The sequence below is a fragment of the Cornus florida genome, unplaced genomic scaffold (assembly GCF_030987335.1).
Source record: "Cornus florida cultivar Cherokee Brave unplaced genomic scaffold, ASM3098733v1 CherokeeBrave_3.0.0_Hap2_Chr03, whole genome shotgun sequence".
In the NCBI taxonomy this organism is placed as follows: domain Eukaryota; kingdom Viridiplantae; phylum Streptophyta; class Magnoliopsida; order Cornales; family Cornaceae; genus Cornus; species Cornus florida.
Window position 1 is genome coordinate 85,617,222 of NW_026775573.1, and position 8,399 is coordinate 85,625,620.

At 34.4% G+C, this 8,399-nt stretch overlaps 1 long non-coding RNA gene across 1 annotated transcript; it reads right to left on the reverse strand.

Moving 5' to 3' along the window:
* Window positions 1–881: 881 nt before the first annotated feature.
* Window positions 882–8,073, reverse strand: LOC132298852 (uncharacterized). The gene is made up of 3 exons (XR_009479977.1): window positions 7,877–8,073; window positions 7,015–7,106; window positions 882–1,105 (listed from the first exon to the last, which is right to left on the reverse strand). It is a non-coding gene; the product is annotated as an uncharacterized LOC132298852 (long non-coding RNA).
* Between the last annotated feature and the right edge of the window lie 326 nt (window positions 8,074–8,399).

Here is an 8,399-nt window from a genome sequence, read left to right on the forward strand (position 1 = left end):
ATGAACATCTAACTGGTTAGATGGCCTATCTAACCGGTTAGAAGGCCAAAAATAGTGACAAAAATGCTGCCCACACTCATCTAACCAGTTACAAAGCCCTATCTAAACGTTTAGATGTGAAGGGGCAGTAAGGGTGCGACCCAAAAACCTGGCAACAAGGGTTTTTCCGGAAAAAATGGAAATTTGAGGGCCTAGATGATATTTTCTGGAAAAATACAAAGAACAAACCCTGCCTCAAAATTGAGCTTTCTACATGACTCGTGAGGAAAATTGAAAAATACTCACTGTGAATTGTCCAAAATTCCCTCCCAAGAAAATTGGTCCAGAGGGTCCAAAAAGCTGCTTAATTAAAAACTGAGAGCTGAACTTCGGAAGCGATTTCCGATGTCAAGACGACATTTTCTGGAAAAACACGGAAAAGAAACCCCCCCTAAAATCATGTTTTCTATTCAAATGTGTTGAAATAAGAAAATAAAACTGAATTGAAAAGTCTAGAATGCCCCTAAATCAGAATATGCAAAAAAAATGCAAAATGAGTCCGTTGGAGGCTCAAAACACAAATGATGAGGTTTTGCCCAGAAACGACTATGCACGCAAACGTAACTTACCTATTTAGACGTGCTACAATGGTCCATGGCTTAAAAATATAGCCGATGCAAAATCCGACCCCCAACGGGCAAAAAGGCAAAAATGGACTTGAAATGGAAAAAATGGAATCCAAAAATATAAAATGGAGTCAAATGACCATTTGGCCCTTGATCACACTTCATACAAGATTAATAAGACCCTATGGAATTCCCACACCCGATGCAACCATGGTGAAGTAATGACTTGCGATTTTTTAAGGTTTTCATAACATTTCATGAAGTTAAAAAGTTGCATAGAATACAATATACATGTCATTGGCCTCCGGCCTCATCTCATACATATCAAATACATTGAAAGAAGTGTACTTAAGTACACATTACATACATGGAATCGAATATACATATTTTTACATATAAGTCTACAATTGGCATTCCAAGCCAACCTTCACAAAAAATGGAAGTCCCCAAGTCCACAAACCATCCAAGCATAATGAAGACCCCAACTTTGATTCTTGTACCTGAAATATGCCCCAGTATCGTAGGGGTGAGTAACATAAAGCTACTCGTAGGAGATAAACATGCATCGACCTAGCATTTTACAAATTTATCACCTTAAGGTAAAACATGTTAAAGGGGTTCATGCCACCTAACGTCTATATCGAAATGAGACTCAGGGAGCATCCTAAGCTACCTTAGAGTGTTTCTAGCATAAATCACTTCATCCATGCATTTCAACAACATAGAAACATGTTATACAAAGCAACAAGAATCATGATATAAATACATAAATGAAACAAATCAAAGTTGGAGTTATCCGATTAGTACAACGAGTTTATAGTTACCACGGATCACATTATTAATGTAATTGAACAAGGTCTAGAGGAATCCATACAACATGACAAAAACATATTTGAATACAAGTTAACAAGAATTACGTTAACCATGCAATTCGACAACAAAAGAGCATGTTATACAATACAACAAGGAATAAGTTCTCAAAACCATCAACTTAGAATCTAAAGCACAAAATAACAGTAGTGGGTCATGTCACCTAACGTCTAAGTTATAATTGAATCAATAGGATCAATCCTAAGCTTTGTTAGAACGTCAAAACACAATTTTCAATATCGATGCAATTTAACTAACATTGGAACTTCCAATACAATGCATAGAGCACAATTTCGCAAAGTTAACATCATGTAACTTAAAATGGAACCAAAAATAAGGAACAACAAGTTACAACATCATCTAGTTATCAACTTAAAAATGAAATGCGAAATCAAATAAAGTGGATACTCGGACGTCACGTCAGATCAGACCGACAACATAGTTACTTTAGGGTTACTAGCCCACGGGTAACCTCCCTATGTGCGCACTAGACTATATAGAGGGACTATCCCCCATACTAGAACCACGTCCTAGCCATAGCCAAACAACGACATCCCCAAGTTTTCAAAATCAACAAGTTGTGCAACAATGCATATATCAATAGGAATATGCAAGATAATCAACTATCTACCAAGCACAACCAAATTTGGAAACCTATACAATAAATGCTCTAAATTCACAACTAATATGATATGATGAATGTCGAATCTTCAGTGTGCGATTCGTTACACGCTATGCATGAATGATGTTAAATACGAAATGTGCAAATCCTTACAGAAGGCAATAATATATTCAATAAGGAAAACATATTCTCATGAGCACAAACATAACAACTATGTTATCCAATGTTCAAAGCATAACCAAATGAATATACAACAAGTCTAAGTCCATGATTTGAATATAGAAACCACTTCTAAAACACAACTAGATCATGGAGCAAATTGATAGAATTTAAATAGATAAACACAATTAAATTCTATAGATTCCGATTCAATTCCAATTAACCTCAATTTAACACATGTTAAAGGACATGGCAAGGTCATCACCTATATCCATTCTAAAACTCAATTAGGTTGTTAGAACAACAAGGTAAAACTTTAATCAAATCATGCTAATTTAAATCCCAAGATTCTAAAACAATTTCAAATAATTCCAAATTAATATATACTAGTAAACAAGTCATGGCCAATACAAATATCAAGTTAAAACCTTAATTAAGCTAATTGGACCACAAAATAGATTTTAATTAATTCTTTTAATTAAAATCTCTTGATTTTCAAAATTAACCAAATGCTCTCAAATTAACCTATGTTGGAAAACATGCCAAGAACTAATTTAATATCACATTACAAATTTATTTCATTCAATTTAAGACCATGTGAATTAAACTTTCACTAAACTTAAATATAAACTAAAAGTTACAATTCTCATGCAATTAATCCCAATTTAATATATGTTATACAACATGTCATAGCTTGATTTAAGAACACAATACAAGTCTAATTCTTTAGAATACTAAGTAGAAATTAATTAAGCTAATTAATTAATTTCTCTAGAAATCAAAGATGTCCAAAAATTCTCAAAATAATATATGTGAATGTCCATTTCATGGTCATTGCAAATATCATATCAATTTCACAAAGTGAGCAAGCTATCGTCATGTATAATTTAATTAATTTAAAATTTACTAAATCTCTAGATTTCAAAGGTTATTCAAATGATCTCAAATTAATATATATCAAGGATTAAGTCATAGTCATGCCATATATCAAGTCAAAATTGGAAAACAAGCATGGTACAATTAAGTAGAATTTAAATCACATTTAAATCAATTTCTAGATCTTGAACCAAAAGTGAGCGTATGGGTTATATAAACATCAATAGCATACAAGATAGCAAGAATATAACCTAAAACACCCCCTACCTCAATTTGAGATGAAAATCTCAAATCCCCACCGAATTGAAACAGCTCCGAATCCGACGAAACTCCTAGGTTTTGTCGGGGACAACACGATCTACATAAATCTCCAAGAAGCCCCATGAAAATCACACCTTGACCTCAACACCAAACTCAAGAAATGGTCGGAAATGATTTCTAATAAGGGCAAAAGGTAGAGCATGTCGAAGGAAGCAATAAATGGTAAGGCCAAAGGATTTCTACCAAGGAAAAGTGGACCAAAGGAGGAGAGAGAAAGTGGCAGCTCAAGGTGCTCCAATGGCTGCCGGCCAAAGAGGAAGAAGGAGGCTGAAAATCTGATTTTAAGGATTAGGGCAACCTATTTATAGAAATCTCAAAAAGTGCCCCGAAAGGGCCCAGCCAAGTCCGGAAAAATGGATTTTGGGCAAACGCGCTCAAACGGCAAAACTCTGTGAATAAAAAAGATTTAAAATGAGAAAATATGAACAACGGAAGAAACAGCGTTGAAAACTGAGTCCCGAACAGAAAATTATGCCTCGAACAAGTTCGGAAGCAACCGGGTCCAGAAACTCTGAAATTGGAGAAAAATGACCAGAACGAAATTCTAAGAGTCCACGACTCGACGAAATGTGAAAATGAATCCCGTATGATGATCTAGGCTCCAGACGAGACATTTTGCAATAACTTTCGTTAATCGCACAATGACCCCTACAAAAAGGGTTAACTGCGAAACTGCCCCAGAATGAAAATATCTTCCAAAAGATATTTTCTTAGATACCCCTGAAATAAAATATCTTCAAAAGATATTTACGAATAACACTCCAAGAAATGAAAAAGATTCTAAAGAATTGTACATCTATGCCCCTATGGACACCGGGAGCAACCAGAGTACTTTCTTGCAAAAGTAAAGATACGTATTTCGAGGAAACCACTCAAGAGGAAGGCACGTGAAGTCAAAAACCAACTCCGAGCAAGAGAAGTGAGGTTGTGCCAAAAACTGACAAACGGAGATAAGACGAAATAGGTAAAATGACATAATAGGGAAAAGACGAAATAGCGCATAGTGTCCGAAAAACGAAAAATGCGAAAATGACTCGGTCCTCAAAGGAAGTTGTCAATTCACATGAAAGAGCTCTGTTTCGTGTCGCTTAGTGTCATCTCGAGTGCTCGGAATTGGTTTCTGAGACTCTTTCATGTGAATTGACAACTTCCTTTGAGGACCGAGTCATTTTCGCATTTTTCGTTTTTCGGACAGTATACGCTATTTCGTCTTTTCCCTATTTCATCTTATCTCCGTTTGTCAGTTTTTGGTACAACCTCACTTCTCATGCTCGGAGTTGATTTTTGACTTCAGGTGCCTTCATCTTGAGTGGTTTCCTGTAACGACCCGGATTTCTCAACCCAGTACGTTAGTGATGAACCGAAAGTTGACCCGATAACGGACCCAAAATGTGGAAGCGAAAGAAGCCAAATGACCTCAAGAGATGTACATCATCCCTAAGGCCCCAAAATGACTCTCCATGAAGCCACGGAACTCAAATGAGCCAAGCAAATAAAGCAAGAATGCCTAACCTGAAAAGAGATGAACTAAGGGCAAAATGGTTATTTCTCACTGAAAAGGGTACCACCGTGCACACCATTGGAAGGACAACGAAAAATGAACAAACTCAAGAATCGTCTGATTCTGAGTCCGGGCAGAAAAGATATGATATTCCAACACCCGATGCGAAAGTTATGAAGCAATGACTTAACATTTTCCAATATTTTCATAATAAACTTTGAAAACAAAAGTGCATAGAAAATGAGATACATGTCATTGGCCTCCGGCCTCATCTCATACATATTAAATACATTGAAAAGAGTGCACTTACGTACACTTTACATATACGAATCAACGAATACAAGTTTAAACAAATAAGGCTACAAAGAGACATCTTATGCTAACACTTGCATAAAATAGAAACTTAGAAACTGTAAGCCATCAATGGAATCGTCAAATCCTGAGTCCAGTACCTGAAATATGCCCTAGTATCGTGGGGTGAGTAACATAAAGCTACTCATAGGAGATGAGCATGCATTGACCTAGCATTTTACAATTTTATCACCTTATGGTGAAACATGTTAAAGGGGCTCATGCCACCTAACGTCTATGTCAAGATGAGACCCAGGGAGCATTCTAAGCTACCTAGATTATTTATATCATAATCACATTGTTCATGCAATTCAAACAACATGGAAACATGTTATACAAGGCAACAAGATATAGATTCTCAAAGTCTTCAACTTGAAATCCAAAATACGAAAATAACAAGTGTGGGTCATGCCACCTAACGTCTATGTTCAAAATGAATCTATAAGGTCATTCCTAAACTACATTTGAACATCAAAACACAAATTATGATATCGATGCAATTTAACCAACAATGGAACTTCCAATACAACGCATGAAGCATGCTTTCACAAAGCTACATCTTAAGCTCAAAATAGGAAATCAAATAAGGAACAATAAGTTACGATATCATCTAGTTATCAACTTGAAATGAAATACGAAATCAAACAAAGTGGATACTCGGACGTCACGCCGGATCAAACCGATAATATAGTTACTTTAGGGTTACTAGCCCATGGGTAACCTCCATATGTGCGAACTAGACTGTATAGAGGGACAATCCCCCATACTAGAACCAAGTCCGAGCCGTAGCCAAACAACGACATCCCCAAGTTTCCAAAATCAACAAATTGTGCAACAACGTATATATATCAACATGTATATACAAGATATCAACTATTTACCAAGCACAATCCAAATTTTGGTAACTTATACAATACATGCTCAAAATTCACAACTACTATGGCATGTAAGATGTCAAATACAAAGTGTGCAATTCCTTACACATAGCAACAATATATTCAATAAGGAAAAACATATTTTCATGAATATAAAAGTAACAACTATGTTATCCAATACTCAAAAGTAATCAAGTGAACATACATCAAATCCAAATCCATGATTTAAATATAGAAACAACTTCCAAAATGCAATTAAATCCATGGAGTAATAAAGTAGAATTTAATTAAACATAAATAGTTAAATTATCTAAATTCTAAGTTAATCCAAATAACCTCAATTTAATATATATTGAAAGACATGTCATGGTCATCATATATATAACATCAAATGACAAGTTAAGTGATTAAAACACTTAAAACAAAATTAATCAAGCTAATTAATTAATTTCCTCTAGATTTTTAAACAATTCCAAATGCTCTCAATTTAATCTATGTTAGAGAACATGCCAATGCCTATTTAAATACCACATTACAACTTAATTTAATGCTTGACCATGTGAATTAAACTTTCACTAAAGATAAATATTAAATAAAAGTTGTAATTCTTAATTAAATGATCCAAATTTAATATATGTTAACCAACATATCTAAACATAATTTTCTAGTATGTTACAATTCAAATCAAAGTTATACATCATCATAAATTTTAAATCTTATACAAAGAAATAAAAATTACTAACTTTCTAGATTTGATACAAGGCATACATATATATTGTATAATCATGGCAAACACACAATACAACACATAAATAATCCTAAAACATTCCCTACCTCTATTGGAATGAAAATCCCAATTACCGCCGAAATGAAATTGCCCCAAATTTTCGGTCCGCAAAACAGATTTTTCAGCTTGCTACCTTCAACTTGTAAAATTCATAAAAAATTCAATTCTAAACCAAATTGAATGAATCCAAAGCCCAATGAAAGCTTAAACACTATAATTTGATAATATCAATTTAGTTTAACAAAATATTTTCCCAATTGAAACAGTTTTGACCCACAACTTTGAAAAAATTCTGCCCAGAAAACACATTGTCAGCTTGTAGCTTCCAATTTGAAAATTCATGAAAAATTCATTTGACATCCAAATTGGGCAAACCTAATTTATTTTGGAAGTAAACATATGAGAGTGTAAAACTGAGAATTTAAGCCATGATCCAATGTCAAAAGATTAATGAAATAAATCATCTAAAAATATATTTTCCAGCTGCAATAAAAAAATGGACAGCAGATATTTTCAGATTTTTAAAAAAAAATTAGAAATGCTCTAAAATTGTGAAAAAATTCTAAGTAGTGTAAAACCCATGGGGAAAGTTCCAGTAAAAATTTCAAGGCAATTGAAGTACCACAGCTCCATATAAAAATTCATTTCCGGACCGAAAAGGAAAAGCTTCAAATTTCCAGCAACTAGCTTGCAACTTCAAAAATTCATAACTAATTCATTTTAAATCCAAATTACATGAAACCAAAACTAAATGGAAGCTAATTGAGTATATTTTCATATTCTATATTTAATTTGACAAGATTAATTTCAATTTAAAACAGTTTAATGACAAAATACAAGTCCTTCTCTTCCATGCATGTAAAACACTCAATAATGACATAAAAATACTTCAAAATAATAGATCAATACCTCACTAGAGAATTGAATCTCTAGATACCAAAGCAAAACTAGGAGTTAGGCTCGATCCTTCAAGGGTTTTGAAGAGGAGGATGAGGGGAACAAAAAGTATTCCAAGCTTTATGGTCTAAAGTAAGTGGAAGGGCCTCAAAGATCAAGGTCAATGCCTAAGGCTTCAAGCTCCATCCATGGTGGCTAGGGTTTTTTTGTAAGGATGAGAATGAAATAATGTGGTTAAGTGTGAGTGGAGGAAATAGAAATCCTCCACTCACTATGTGCTCTTACACCATGGTCAACACACACATCTATGGTCAATTGCACAAAAACCCTCCTTTAAAACCATAATCCCAAAGTGGCCCAAAGATATTTGTAAGACTAAATTGTGAACCTACACTTGTCACCAATCCATGGCTCCTTCCTAGGCTTAATCCCACCTACACTTGTCAACCATCCAAGCCAACAAGTGCACTAATCCTAGGCCAACAAGTGGGTGAATCCTCATCCTCCAAATGTCATCATCCAATGCATTAAAGTG